The sequence below is a fragment of the Zonotrichia albicollis genome, chromosome 3, assembly GCF_047830755.1.
Source record: "Zonotrichia albicollis isolate bZonAlb1 chromosome 3, bZonAlb1.hap1, whole genome shotgun sequence".
Taxonomy (NCBI): domain Eukaryota; kingdom Metazoa; phylum Chordata; class Aves; order Passeriformes; family Passerellidae; genus Zonotrichia; species Zonotrichia albicollis.
The window spans coordinates 82,427,102-82,443,125 of NC_133821.1; the positions used below are offsets into that span (position 1 = coordinate 82,427,102).

General features: G+C 40.8%; 1 protein-coding gene across 3 annotated transcripts in view; it reads right to left on the reverse strand.

Moving 5' to 3' along the window:
* FKBP1B (FKBP prolyl isomerase 1B) overlaps window positions 1-16,024 on the reverse strand; it is a 45,078-nt gene that overhangs the window by 4,363 nt on the left and 24,691 nt on the right. The window lies entirely within an intron of this gene.

A 16,024-nucleotide genomic window follows, 5' to 3' on the forward strand; every position in this document is an offset into this window, starting at 1 on the left:
CTCTGTAGTGCTGTAGAGCCAGTACTGTAGGCATACACCATGACTCTTCTATGCAAGGGGTTGCACAAAGAGAAGTTAATTAATCTGAGAAAGACTTTGGTTGCAAAGAACATTAACAAGTCCAGCTTTGAAAGAAAATGCTGAGAAAAAGTGTCTTTAAGATTCAGTATCAAAGATACAGTCATACTAGTTTCTTTCCATTAAAGCAGTTATATTAACAGATCAGCTTGATGCACAAATTTTATTTTTCAGTGAAAACCATAAATTATTATCCAATAACAAGGAGGCATATTTTGCTTGCTTAAAAAGTCTGTACTATGAATCAAAGGTAAATATGAAGAGATGTGCCAGAATGAAAAACAGAGACTAAAAAGGTAGGATTCATTTTGCCAACTTTTAGGCTTCTAAGATGTAGCCAGCTACTTTTGAGCTAATTACTCAGAGAAAATAGATAATCAAGTCAGAGAAAAATGCACTTTCAGAGAGCAATTCATCTAACCAAATCTAGGGATGTACATTAGGACATAATGAATCACATCCCTGCAGTTCCTGTTTCTGTGCAATGAATAAAGGACAGTCCAAACAACAGCTCAGACACAGATGTCTCCAAATTCATTAGTAGTTAAATCAGTGGCAATGGAGTTCTTGACTTGCAGTTATGAGCCCAGAGTGTTTGATTATTCCAGTAGGGTTCTCTGTCCAGATATTTTACATCAATATCAAAATCAAATGCCATATTAAGGCACATTAGCCATTAGCCAAATCCAACATTTGTCCAAGTTGGTCTTTCAGACACACCTGTGCATGTGCTCAAGGCTTTAGAAAGAAAACTGTGGAGTAACCTGCCCATAAGGAATGTTTCATAACCATTAGTGCCTGACATAATCCTTTAGTTTTTCACAGTCAAATAATGAAGTGCTGTATGTGTGGTCTCATGCAAGCGCATAGAATCACAGATCCACAGAATCAGTGAGGTTGGACAAGACCTCTGAGATCACTGAGTCCAACCTTTGACTCAATGCCACCTTGTCAAACAGAACATGGCACTGAGTACCACATCCAGGTGACTCCACCACCTCCCTGGGCAGCTCATTCCAATGTCTATTCTGAGAAGAAACTTCTCCGATTGTCCAACCTAAACCTGCCCTGGCAGAGTCTGAGGCCGTTTTCTCCTGTTCCCTGGGAGCAGAGCTTGACCCCCACTGGCTGCACCCTCCTGTCAGGGAGTTGTAGGGAGTGATGAGCTCCTGCTGAGCCTCCCTTTCTCCAGACCCAGCACTCCCAGCTCCCTCAGCCACTCCTCATAGCACTTACCCTCAAGACCCCTCCCCAGCTCCACTGCCCTTCTCTGGACTCACTCAAGCCCCTCAATGTCCTTCCTGAACTGAGGGGCCAGAATTGGACACAGAACTCAAGCAATGGCCTCACCAATACAGGGGAAATTCCCATATACTGTGCAATGTATTAGCTCAGGAATAGCCACAAACCCCTCCAGGCAGGCTGGGAAGCCACAGCAGCTCCTGAACAAGCTACAGATTAAGATGGATTCATTTATAATATAGAAATTCAGCCTGTACTGAGGGAGGGCGGGCAGGGAGAAGCAGCTCAGGGGGAACTCTCAGGCATATAATATAATCCTTTTTGAAGTATTTGATCTTAAATTTAAGTGACAGTCCTTCCTCAGAGCACTTTTATTTTTAAACACATCATAAAACCTTATGATTCTATGAAATGGAAGGAGACTACTACAGAATCCCAATATTTAATAGTTTTAATATTAAAACTTAGTATTGTCATTACAGCTTGCATGTTCAAAGTACCCAAATATTAATTACTCTTCACATTAGCCCAAGGAGGTAAAGAAGATATTTATTACAAAATAACCTCAATCTGAAAGTTCAGATTCAGATGCAAAGTTCCACAACACTTTATTATGCATTCATCTCATTTTGTAACTAAATCCTATTAAAACTCTTAGCTAAAAGCTCTGATGGTTTACAAACACCCCACATCAAAACAGAGACAGAATCAGAATTAAATCTTCAGAGATTCTGACAACAGCTCCTGGACAATGTTTCCCCTTTAAAGCAACATTTCCATCTTCCCATGAGCTTGCTAGTTTGATACACCATTTAAAACTAATTCATTTCACTAGAAAATGCCCATAGAAGATGTGTTAGACCTTGTAGAAGAAATCAGGCTTTTCTATATTTACAACAACATCCTATTTTCAGCAACAACTGAAAATTCATGAGGTTATGGATTGACAAATGTAACTTCCTGTGCCATCATCTTACTGCTTTTGGAAGACAAACTGGAATGCAGAGTCAAATGTTGTCTGTATTCACTGAAGCTCTGGTAGGAGGGGCAGTTTTTATGTGAGTGCCCTTTAAATGCACATCCAGTCTGGAAATGAGTCAGAGGCTCCATGTGCCCTAAAGAAGTTCCGATGCGGATTTAGATGTGAACTTTAGATCTTTTTTATCTCTGATTCTGAGAGCTAGAGTTAGCTCTGCAGGCTCCTGGGAGCTAAAACAGCACAATGCTTTATTTTCTCTCTTGCTAATGCACCAATTGATTTTTTTTTTGGTGAAAAAATTGATTTCGTTAATATTCTTCAACAAGGATGGATGCCCATCTTCAGCCTACATCTTTATTTATCTAGCTAACAGCAAGGAGAAAAAACCCCACAATTTGGAACTCAGAAACAACAATGTTTTGCAAGTCAGAACAATCAATAAGAGTTTTGACTGAGCAAGGACATCTAGATGCCTATAAGGAAGGCTACTTGTAAAAAACCCCCTTAGGTTTCTGAAAGGGAACAATCATTGTATTAAAATAATTAATTGCACAAACTTGGTTATCAGAATATGGCACAGATTTGAAAACATTCTGATCTACAAGGCACCCTAATTGAAAACCAGGCTTTAAAAATTAAAAGGGTGTAGAAAAGGAGACATTTCAGATCATGGGTCCTACTGAATCTCTGATGTTCAGCTCATTGAAGCTGCAGATTAAAGAGCAGCTGGATCATTTTATTAAGGAACATGACCACAGATCCATCCAAACTGCCAGGACTACAATGCCATTTGGGCTAAACTGGCAGTGAAAACACAACTTCAGGAGAGGTTCAGCACAAGTTATTACTTCTTATTAAAACACAGGTGTGCCTGCAGCTGTGTCTGCACTGCTTTTTAACACTGCACTACTTTAGCTAAGATCCCATTACTGAAGTCTGTTTCCTACGGGGAGAGGGCTAATGAAATGAAACTGCCTGCACTTGCCTAATAATGGGAGATTCTTTGAGCCAATTTCAACCCCATTTGGCAGAGGAGGAATAAGGATCATACCAACATTAAGATCCAATGCATGCAATGAAAAAAAATCTGTGTAGAAAGAAGAGCCTGTAAGAGCTTCTACCAAGAGAAAGGCTCAGTGTTTGTTATCAAAGAAACTCTATTATTGAGGAGAGGCCAGGAATGGAAAGGCTGGAGCACAGACTAAGTTTCTTTTTCTCTCATCTGAGAACAATTCAGCTGGGAATGTATGCAATCACACAGCACAAATCCATGGAGCCATCCCAGCTGTTAGACACCTAATACACCTATTGTCCCAACAAAACCATGCCCCAAACCATGGCCCCAAACTGTTATCCACACCAAGGATGGATGGAGAGAGAACACTGAAGGCCATCCACAGATAGTCTGTCAAGCTTCTGTGCCCGAACCTGGAAAATTCATGTGTAAATTCTACTGCTAAGGTTATCCACTTCAAAGGTACAAACTGGGTTTCAACCTAGCATCTAGGCTACTCCTATGGTTAATGGAGAAAGAGAGGTATCTCCAAGAATGATTCATCCCACTTAGATTTAGGTGTTAGGGCTGAAATAACCTTCTGGAACTGTTTATCATTCTCAGTCAACTATCTTAAAAAGGGTAAGGTACCTTAAACCAAATGCTAGACTGCTAGGTCTAGACTGCCCCTCACTAGGGCCCTAGAGAGGCAGTATGAGCTCAGCCATCCATCCCTAAATGAAACAGGCAAAATTGCATCCCAGGCTTCACTGACTCCAGTGTTTACTGAATCATTTGTCTCTGAAGTGTTGACAAATTCTGGGAATCAGAAGATGAAGATCCTAATCTCTTGATTTCACTAGTTGCTCTCTTTTTATCCTGTACAATGGGATTCACTTACCTCCCAAGTATTAAGGGGATAAACTGAATTAATAGGTGACCTTGAAAAAACAGCATCATCCATCTAGGAAATATTCCATTGGTATACTTTTTCAAACAGTAATTACCTACAGAATGTAAAGGCAATGCATATACTTGAAGACAGCTACTTCCTGAACACGTTTTGGCAGCAGAAAGAGGGGCAGATATTCAGCAGTTTCTAGGACACTATCCATTTCATTTTATGTAGACCAGAGGCTCTTCAGGACAGGGACTATATTCTGATGCCACTCAATGCCATCACCTTTCCAATTACACCCTGTAATCAATTTGTGCTGTTAGGAACATAATCTTTCAGTTTGGTTCCTAGGACTTTCTGAGGAGATAATGTTGCTGTGGGTTAAGAATTTTTATCTCAAGTGTTTCTTTTTTTTTTCATAAAATATATTGTTTCTATGTCAAAATATATCCATATTCTGTCAGGATAATATCACAAAGGATGGAAATTCCGATCTTCCCCCCCATTTACAACATGCAACTATTATTAATATCGAGTTTTAGCCTGGAAAATATATTATCAGAAGGGTCCTAGTAACTGCACAAAAGTCCTTGTATAAACGATGCCTTCCCAATGTATAGAGGAAGACACAGTTCAGCACAATCCCTGAAGTTGTGGTGAGAGAAACACATCCATAAAGTCACAAATCACATCCCAGGTTGATTCACACCAGCAGAACTCTACAGTGATATTACTTGCATTTTACATTAAAATAGATCAGTTCTCTTCAGGATTCAATTCTGAAATACTGGCAAAGCATTCCCTGCATTCAGTGGTGTTCCCACCTTAGCTTGTGGCTGAGTCTCAAGATAACACACCTGAAAAAAGTGTGGTTCCCTCAGGAACCAAAACAATTCCCCTATGTCTTGGTGGTAAATGCAGAGATCTGAGCAACAGTTTTCTAGGCAAATAATACTGTCAGTGCCTTGTGTTTCTTCTTCCCAGGACCTAACTCAGCTCTCCAACACATTCCATCAGAATCCAGATGTGCATCACTCAGACATCTCACACTTCTTCCATCTTAATGTCATTATTATCTCAAAATTCAATTCACTGTTTTACACATTTCTATCATAACAACAGCTCCCAGTAACCTGGCCCTGAGCCTGTTCCTGCCACACACAGTGAGCAGCACACACCTCTGATTCCCTTGCTTGACTTCCAAAGCAAACTCTTCTGGACAAATTTGTTGTCTCATTAATTTTACTGATGGCTATTGTAATGGAAACAAAGAGTGTTGAATGTGAGCTGGAAGATGCTTTTGTTCTCTTCACTGTGTTGGAATAGGGGCCACCTTACTGTGTCCTGTCTGGGGACTTTGGCAACTGAACTGCAAAGGAAGCCTCACTTTTCCAGGGAAAGGCTCAACAATACAGGTTTAGTACCACTACAAGCACTCAGTTTTATCCTGCTAACATTTTCTCTGCTTAATATAAACAAAGTCTTATGTGGAAAAAAGGATTTACTGTCTTAGACTGCATTTTCCTGACAGTTTGCAGCTACTTAAGAAAAAATTATTAATACTTTAAGGGAATTTTCAGTCTAGAGGGATAACAGTTGAAAAAAAGGGGGGAAGGGGATAAGCACAACCCTGCGGCATATCAGCCCTTTACCACAATTATTTCATTTTGTCTAGAAAGGCAACAGCAAGGACTTGAATGTGCCATTTGTTGCCATGACAAACCGACTCAAAGTGGAGAAGTGGGAAATGGATAGTGGTGGTGGGCATTTCCCAGCTCCTGCCATTGCAGCACACTTCATGCTTCATCTTTTGAACACTGGCAGCCTTGCTACTTCATTTTCTTCCTGTATTAGATACTCATCTATCTTTAATGTGGAGTAAGAGCAGCACAATCAATTATTTATTATGCAGCTGACAGCGTGCAATGAAGACACAACAGACAACTCCTCAATAATGCATCACCGTGGGCTATGAAAGAATCACTGCTGCACAACCACAGGGCAAAATGAAAGAACCTTGCGCTTAGCTCGACTTCACAGCCAGGAAAATTACCTGCAATTGTCTAGCTCACTCTGCTGAAAGGCATTATTCTGTCCTAGCGGCTTTAGGGATTTGCATACTTTTAAAAGAAGGAAAAGTAGATTTACCTTCAAGGGAGATTTGGGGCTCACTAAGCATATTCTACATAAGTTGTAAAGAGAAAACAATTCCTCTGGTATCCCATCACCTTAAAAAAGTAATTTTATTTTAGAGTTTGAGTCTGTTACTGTTACAAAGTTCAGCTGTAAAATATACATGTACTGCAGCACATGGCAAATTTCATTTGAATAAGCATGGCAGAATCAGGTCAGTGTGGGAATGCTACTGAGGGGGACGATAAATGTCTAAAGCAGCATTTTAGAGAGAATATATTAATAGAGAAATACTTTGGATCTCTTGTTTCTCTATCCCCAAACACCATGTCCTGTTACACAGGGTTCTGCAGGAAGAGGGAATGTTCCTCACTGGTCTGGGTCTTTCTGTCCCTACCCTCTGGTAGCAGCCCAGAAGCACAAAAACCAGTTCAAGCATGACTGTAATACAAAGAAGAGAGTCTGCAAGATTTCCCACACAAACACAAGCAGCAGAGCTTGCCCAAAGAATTCTGAGCACCTAGTGCACCATGAAAACAGAGCAATAAAATAATCTCTTTTTTTTAGATCTTGGTTTCATTCTCAGTCACATCCTATGGCACATGTATTTCCTTCCCTCCTCCCTTCTTGTTTCACGGTTGCCTGTGTTGTGGGGGCATGGATTTGACATTTTAGCCTGTGGCACATACACAACTGTGCAGGTGACCTCCCACTGGGAAGTTACACACTTGTGTAGCAGGTAAACCACACTGAAACAAGTGTGAGTGTGCCAGCCACTGTCTCTCAGGGTACCACACCAGAAGGGCCCAAGGTGGAACTCCAGAGTTCTCAACACAGATCTGGGGGCAGGGAGCATGGAAAAACACCAGAAAAGCATCTTCAGAAAGCTCTGAGCATGGCTGTGAGATCCCATGAGAGGGGACTTGGGGTAAAAGCACCAGGCTCTTAATTCCTCTTCTGTGCCAGGGAAGAAACTGCCAGAAGAAACACCTTCCAGCCCAACACGACAATTTTACCAGCAGCTAGGTGTGCTTTAATGATAAGCTCTTCTCAGACTGGGCATTGTTTTGGTTTTCAGCTGTCCAGCCTTGTAGTATGTTCCATTCTGAATTTAGAATCAGAAGTGTTGCACCTTCTGCAACACTTTTTGCAGAAGTGTTTGTGCTAAAATCTTCATTTTTTTGTGCTAAAATCTTCATTTAGGTGCAACACTTCTGATTCCCTTGGCTTTAGCTAGCAACAGCCTAGTGAGAGTTTCACCCATCTCTACCAGGGCACTAAATTAAGGGGGAGAGAATCACAGAATGGTCAGGGCTGCAAGGAACATTAAAGATCATCTCATTCCAACCCCATGCCATGGGCAGGGACACCTTGCACTAGATCCAGCTGCTAAGGACCCCATCCAGCCTGGTCTTAAACATTTCCACAGATAGGGAATCCACAGCTTCTCTGGGCATGCCCAAAGACAATAAATTTGAGCATGAAAAAGTATATTATTTATGTGTTACCACTTAACACCAAGATGGTATGTTGGCTTTTAGGACATTTGGAGCTGAAAAATAACATTTCTCCCCACATCCTTGGTGGATGAATGCTCTTTCTCTCCCATAGGTCCTTGTTTACTTGGTTCTTTATCACATCCCACTTTCTTAATCCTCAGCATGGCTACAGCTCCTTGACAGGGGAGTGTTTTACGAGACTCATCTTGACAAACACAGCAATCGTCTAACATCATGCAAAGGACTCAGCAGCTACTCTGTTCTTAAAGAAGTTGGAGAAAAGGAAAAACATTCTTGGAAAAAGAGAGAAACACACAGGACACAACCAAAGAAGTAAATAGTTTATAAAAATGGGTGTTTACTGAGCCAGTATGTCAGCCAGCCATAGTCAATATATGCCAGGATTACATATACTCTAAGTCAGAGGCAGACACTGCTGTTCCACCATGATCTCATATGTACATAACACATACATAATGCAGAAGTCCAATGCTTTTCATCCAGGGTGTCCAACTTTTTGATCTAGACTGGTCAGACATCCCTGTAATATCTTATTTTAGAGATGTGGTATAACCTTCCCAGCTGGCATTATGCAATAGCCCCTCCCTTCACAAGTGTTTGGAGAATTCCTGGGGAGTCATCTCCCCCTGCCTGCAATTCCATGCAGAAAAATGAGACATTACTTCACTGACACCAATTTGAGGCCACTGTGAGGCCTCACTCCAGCATAACACACAAAGTTTCCAGGGTGATCAGGTGGAACACACTGCTGGTTCACTCAAGGGATGAGTACCTTGCTGGGATGGAAAAGGCATCTTGATGCTGCACTCTCCTCACTGACAGGGAGAGATTGTAGACTTCAGGGTAGCTAGGACAGTCAAGCTTAATTCCATCCAAAATCAGTTGATGACAGCCAAGATTAGTGAAAAAACGCAGTTTAAAACCAAGCTGGTTCTGATCTGTGCACCAAACGCCTTCCAGTGGATTTTGTTGCCTGAGGTACCTTAGACTCTGTGACCACAGATCTGCCCAGTAACTTACAGTGCACCAATGCACTCAGCAACCCTGCTCCAGGAATAACAGAAGATATGAGCCCCTTCTAGACTTTGAATTAACCCTGAGAAGGGTTCATTATAAGTTATTTGTTGGGAAACCTGTACTGTATAGTCAGAAGTTCAGCCTACCATTAACATCAGATAAACCCAGCATTTGCTGAGGAGAAGCTTTGCTGTTTGCTGCAAGACTCCAGTAGAGAAATGTCTTAGTTTACTTTTCTAGACCTTCATTTTAAAAGGTAGATGAGATTCCTCATCAAAGGGACAAATCTTTCCATGGATGTGCAGTTTGCTCTTCCCACCTACTAGGAATGCACCCGCTTTCACAAAAAAAGAGTGTTTTTGCAGTATTGCTTTCAATGTAAACAGTGTTTTATGTGCTCCAAGGCAGACACTGTCAGTGTCATAAATATCACTCTGCCTGTAAACTTCAAGTTTGTTCTGAAATCATATTACTGTGAGATTTTTTTTTTTGCCACATTTGTTTCCTATTTTTGCTCATTATTCCTGATGTTGCAGATTCTCTTTGGTGTGAACTGGCACAGTTCCCCTGATATTAATGAAAGTACAAAAATATATGTAACAGCTTGAGACCTGAATCTCAGTAATTTAAATCTACATTGAATTATGCACTTGGGACTATTCTCCAGAGCAGAATCCTGCAAGAATATGGAATAGTGTACATTTGTGATCACAGCAAAAAGCTGCACGTCAAAAAGAATAGGTTGTGTCACCAGACAGCTGTGTCAGTATAACTCACCTTCATTTTATATCCTGTGAAACAAGCATTGTAGTTTCACCAAGGTCAGCCACTCAATAGCATTTCCAGCAATAATATTATTAACTAATGCACTTTGCCTTGGATATCCTGAAAGGCTTCATTCAGTAAGCCTTTAAAGCATCTTCCGAGCCACAGTGGAAAGGAGCTATTAACAGCACAGTTTGTTCTTAAAAATAGGTCTTTTCCATCTCTAAGTTTTGATCTCAGTGATCTTATAAATGAACTATGGAAAAAGTAGCAGCTGTTATCTTGACAGATGGGTCCCAGGCATTGCTCTGTTGGACATTAGAGTTGTCTCTCTGAAGAACAATAGGAATTTCCAAGAGCCTGTATCTATTTTCATCTCCTTGATAAACCACTCATGTCTTGGGCAATGGAGAAGCAAGAACACAAAATAAACATTTTAGGGGACACATCTCAGAGAAAGGGGCAAGAAGAGGGATCTCACCCATTAGGGACTTTCCCCTTGCATTTTACTGAAGTGAGAGAGAGAAAAAGAATCAGAAGTTTCTTACAGAGGCAAGAGGGACAAGCAGGCACTTCCAGAAGCTGAGATACAGAAAGCCTGTGCACCGAGTGAAGTGCAGCTGACTGTCAGGTAGCAGGAAACAATAAGTACAAGGATGAACCTCAGTTTTAATCTCTTTCTAAAATTTGGCATCATCATTCATTTTGGATGCAGAGCTTTGAATCTGGTTTTAAAGACAGACAGAAGGCTGAGAAAGTTCATAATTTTTCAAGGGTGATTGGGAGAGATGGTACTGCCGCCCACCTTTCCTATTACAAACACTTGTTGAGTTCAACTCCACCTTAACCCTGAATTTAAACTCATTTTCTTCACCTTTTCTGATGGCATTCTCATCATCAGAAAACCAAACACTCATTGGGATCACCCTCTATGTTCCCTCTTTGAATCACTATGGTAGCTGGAAGCAGAGAACAACGGAGTCAGGAGAAAACAAAACAAGCAGTAATTGGGGAAGTCAGTGGCATGGGCAGAGATCTGGATCCCAGATCCCAGACTCATGGAATCATGGAATGGTTTGTGTTGGAAGGGGCCTTGGATAGATCATCTTGTTCCAATCCCTCTGGCACCTCTCGCTAACCCAGGCTGCTCCAAGCCCCATCCTACCTGGCCTGGAACACTTCCAGGGATGGAGACACCACAGCCCTTCTGGGCAACCAATCCTTGCTCCCAGGATTTGTTAGATCAGCAGTGCCTCATGTGTGGGGTTTGTCCCTGCACTGCCCTCTCTGCCTTCAGTGGCAGTTTGAGGATGGACTGCACAGACCATACCCTTCTCCCAAAAGCAAAAGTGTTTTCATGCTCAGGACTGCAGCAAACAAAAGACATTGTAAATTAAGCCAGTTTAGATACTACGAATAGGAATAGCAGTCAGTCCATAGACACAAACAACAGAGATAAACATTGCCAAAAATACCTCAACAGCACAACAGAGTGGAGAGCAACACAAGCTGAGCGTAGACAAAACAGCAAAGCGCTACATTAAAAAAATGTATTATTACACCAACAATGAAAAGCCTGAAGATTTCAGACTCTGCAGTGAAATGTGTAATATTACAATCTATAAAAGCAAACACTGAGATGGTGCATACATTGCATAACTCACAGGGACTGCTGTAGACCAGACTGTGCTCCATCCCAGGTCACACTATCTTTCATAATCTCAGCATGTGTAACTGAAAAAGCAGCATCTATATGTGCAATTTACTATGTGAAGTCAATAAAAATCTGTTCCTAGCAATCAAGTGGCAAAAACATTCAAACCACAGTATCAAAGGGTGTTCTTCTGTGGAAAAAAATAATCAATGTTCTGTTCAATTTCAAAATTTCAGAGAAAATACAGTTCAGTGTTGAATGGAATGAAATATTTTGCTTTAAAAAATAATAAAAAGAAAAGGGTTATGTTCATCTGAAATGTTACATTCTAGAAAGACTTTATTACTTGGCTTTCCAATTACCAGTATTTAAATCTATTTAAAATTCAGCTTGGATGAGATCTAAGGGGTTCTTGAGCACCACCACCTTTCCAATTACATAACACTTTCAAATATTGTTTAGCTGCATCCAAGGTAAAAGACACCAGAGTTATTAAGAAGAAAACATAAAAGGAAAACAGAGAAGTTTAAATTCATAAGAAGCTTGCTGAAGGGGAGGCATATCAGATAAAATCCAAGTATCCACACAGCCCAACCAGACATAAGAAAGGCAGAACTGAGCTAAAATTTGGATCAAAGAAGCTGAGAATTATGTGAGAAGGATACAGTTATCTAGCCCAAAATAATCATTCACCTAGAGACTTGGGTATTCTACATTGCTTTTAAAAATAATAGAACAGATCTTCCCTGAGCAGGTAACATGGCTCACTCTGTAATCCATAAGATCTAATGTTATGGAATGTGTAAACATTCAATTCATTTGAGTTGCTGCTTTGATTTTCCCATTTTGCACCAAAAAAAAAAAAAAAAGGCTTGTGGCAGTTATTTTCTCTCTGTTTTGGGAATCATTTTAATTCTTACACACAGATCTGCTGATTTACTGGCTGCCTGCACAGGGAGTTTCAGTGATCCTGCTCACAAGGGCAGCAATCATCCAGGACACTGGGTCTTTGGAAGTCATTCATCAGACTTTTAAGTATTCTGGCTGTTTGTGTCATAAAACACTTGTCAAGAAAAAAGGGAATAAAATGGGAAATTACAGCTATTATAATATTTACTGTATCAAAAGTCTAAGACAGCCATAACAATTCTGGTAATTCAATTCCTGATCTATACATATTTCTGTAATTTTTGTGTGCTTTGCCCTCCTCAGTCACAACATCACCTGCCTTGCCTGTGCACTGTGTGCCCTGGTGTTTGCCTTCTAGCAGGACGATTAAATACTGCCTTCTGTCCCTATGGATCCTCACTTTCTTACTTGCTGTTCACAGCCTTCTTGGAGAGGTGATCACACATTTCAAAGCCCAGTGGGGTTGCTATTCAGCAGCCAACTCTCCAGGAAGAAAAACCAATCCGCATATAAATTTTTGCACAGGTCACAAATGACCCAGTGAGCCCTTCTGTGATCTGCCCTTAGTACTAAGGTGCCTTCCACAACTCAAACAGCCTTTCCTGCAAAAATCTGAGCATCTGACTCTGGAGATTATGACACCAGACTCCTAGAGAGCAAATCTCAAATTAACATTTTGCTAAACAGTTTCACAAGCACATCCTCCATCAGTGTTTCCCAAGGGTTTAAAAGAAAGTAGCATGATTCAAAAAGAAAGAAAAGGTGATTTATAAACCACATGCATTTGGATTGCAACACTGCATTAAGCAGAGAAGTAATTCTGGAGCAAATATAACAGTCTGCTTCTATGCAGGTGTAATATTTTTTTACCTCTCTTACACCAAATTATGTGTTTAATAGAGGCACAGTGCACCCTGCAAGCAGCCAGAACTCCAGCAGTGTTTAGTTGCATCTCTTTTCCCAAACTCCTTTGGAGGACCATGAAACCTAAATAGTGGTGCATTGCAGATTGTCATTTTTAGCTGCAGCAATACCCTGTCTTGTTTTGGTCCCTACTGCCAGATGACATCATCTTGTAGCAACTTTTTCAGTGGAGCAGCCAATGCTGCTATTCCCAGGATATTGTTGACTAGAAATCCAACAATAGCATATTTTCTTTTTTCTTTTTTTTAGTCTTCCTGCTGCAAGTAAGAGACTGAAGGATGCAAAGGAAGAGGAAATTACAGAATCATATCAGCAAGGAAGATCACAGGAAGCCCTGTGATCTTGTGCAGTGATGCACTTACTGCTGTAGTGCAGCCTGAAGGTTGATCATATCTACACCCAATAAACACATGAACAGTATCAATTCCTCAGAGCTGGTGTATGTGTGGATACATAAAATTCTATTTTCTCACAGCAGCTTGAGCTTTGTGTCATGTTCTCTGCCTAGTAATCTAATAATGGCTGGAGGTGAAGCCCTAGCAGGGAAAAGAAAAAAAACAAACAACAAAATGCAGAAAGGTCATTTGCCATGCTGCAAAGACAATTTCTGCTGCAAATGTTTCACAGGCTGAGAGCATGACATCTGGCTGCCATGTAACACAGAGTTATAAGGCAAGATAAATTTGTCTTGGCCTCCACAAGTTTGAATTTTAGGGATGCACTGTGCATGTTCAAATCAAATACCAAACTTCCTCTGAGTGAGCTCCAAGATCTATGTTGACTCTTGGTATTGCTTAATAAAAAGGACAGGAGGATTTAATCTACAGTTTTTTGTTGGGGTTTTCTGTTTTTTTTTTTTTAAAGTCTAATGCTTTGCACAGCCATTAAAAGGATACAGAATTTCACACATGACATGAAGCTGACACTGAGTATTTCTAGTAATGGCACAATTATGTTTTTACTCTAAGGCAGACAGACTCCATCCCAGTGACTGGGAGAACATGTTATCTGATCCCTAATTGGTTTAACAGTCCATAGAACCTTTTTAGGCTGGTGCCCAGATATGATCTTTATTTCTGTCTTTGTGGTGACAGTGCCACTCAACTGAGTGCCTTGGGCCACGTCTCTGTTTGGTTGCTTACATCTCAAACATTTAGCTCAGAAGAGAACACAAATCAGTGTCACCTGTATTTTTAAGGTTACAGGAACATGGAACCCTTGTTCTGATCTTGTTCAGAGCAGTTTCACATCCTGTTGGTTCTGCTAAAGTGTTACAGAATGCAAAGCAGGGGCTCTGGTTTTTATCTGCTTCAGGAGCCTTTGTGGAGATTAGGAAGTGTTGCTCTGCTCTCTCCCACCTTGCTATCTGGACACAGAAGTTCTATGCCACCTTGCTATCTGCACACAAAAGGTCAGGTTTCAAGCTGGGGTAAATCAATTGAACCTCAAAAAGGTCAATAGAGCAATGTGAGCTCATACTGGCTGAGGAGAAATTCTCACTGAGCCATTCCAGAGATTTGAGACTTGGGATACAGGCTTTTCCCACCGTACAGTCTGCTATAGATATTTTTTACTCTCCTACATGGTTTCCCTAGCTGCCTGGATAGTCTATACAATTTCTTGCTAATTTTTTTTTCTCACTTATTGTATTTAAAGACAATTTGCCTTCCTGGAAGCCAGAAAATAAACACATTCTAAACCTTGCACCACAAAGATTTTCTAATATGGAATTACTCTGCTAGACCCAGGACTAATAAACCTCGGTATTACAAAAGACACAGTGAGAATATCTGCCCCCAAATCATTCTTAATAGTAAGAAACATTTTCTTCACTTGTACCAAGAGTCTACTGAGAGGGTAAGAAGGAGAAATGACAGAGCTTCTCCCAGTGTCCTTGCAAATACATTTTGAAAGGACCAGAATACAAGAGAGATATTTGGGTTTTCATTTGTGTGAAGAAAAAAAGAAATGTGTATGAGACTCAAAAATAGCTCAGCTTCAACACTTTTTACTGCAACAGCAGAACATGACATAAAAATTAGTGTGTTGGCTGAGCACAGAATAAAATGAACATGTTTTATTACCTTTAGATAATGACTATTTTATTTTGTTTTATCACAAATTCAAAGAAAATTGAGCCAGGTTTATTTTGGCTGGTTGGCTGCCTTGATGTGACTGCTAAATATAGGTAAATCAAACCAGAGCTCCCTACTCAAGTTTGACCCTATTAATAGAAATATGCATGACCCCGAGACACTCCTACATTAGTTAGTCTGAGTCAGGGCAGACTCCCTGACTCATCCAAATTGCATTTCTCATTTTGGGTAACAGTGGCATGGATGTTACAGGACGGCAGTAAGCGATACTTGTATTAACACCTTCATTTTTGGAAATTTGGTGTGCCTGCTACGAGCAGCTTGAGGAAGGAAGGCAATAAATAAATAAACCAAACTCTGGCTTGTATAGAGAGACAGCCATCCTTCCCCTGTGGGTAGGGAAAGTGTCAAGGAACAAATTAGATAGTGGGTACAACAGGAACAAAACCCCTCTATCCTGCTGTTTGCTTGCACCAGAACATGCCATTAAATGTGTATGTGTTGGGGAAATGCCAACCTGCCCCCAGGAAAATCTGGCTCATCTCGAGAAGAGTCATCATTTACTACTGGAAAAAAAAAAAGAAGGAGCAGGGGTAGCGAGAGGCTAAGATGATCAGGTTTAACTTTCACTGGCCTGAATCCAAACATGCAAGCACAGGCTTAAGAGACCTTTCTACTGATGTCTCTGTGCCAACAATAGATGTGGACAGGACAAATATTTACAGAGCAAAAGTGGAGGGAGACTAAATGGGGTGGCCAGACCCTGACTGAAGTGGTTATTGCAGTGCTCAGGCCCCAGTGAGTGCAGACGGGAC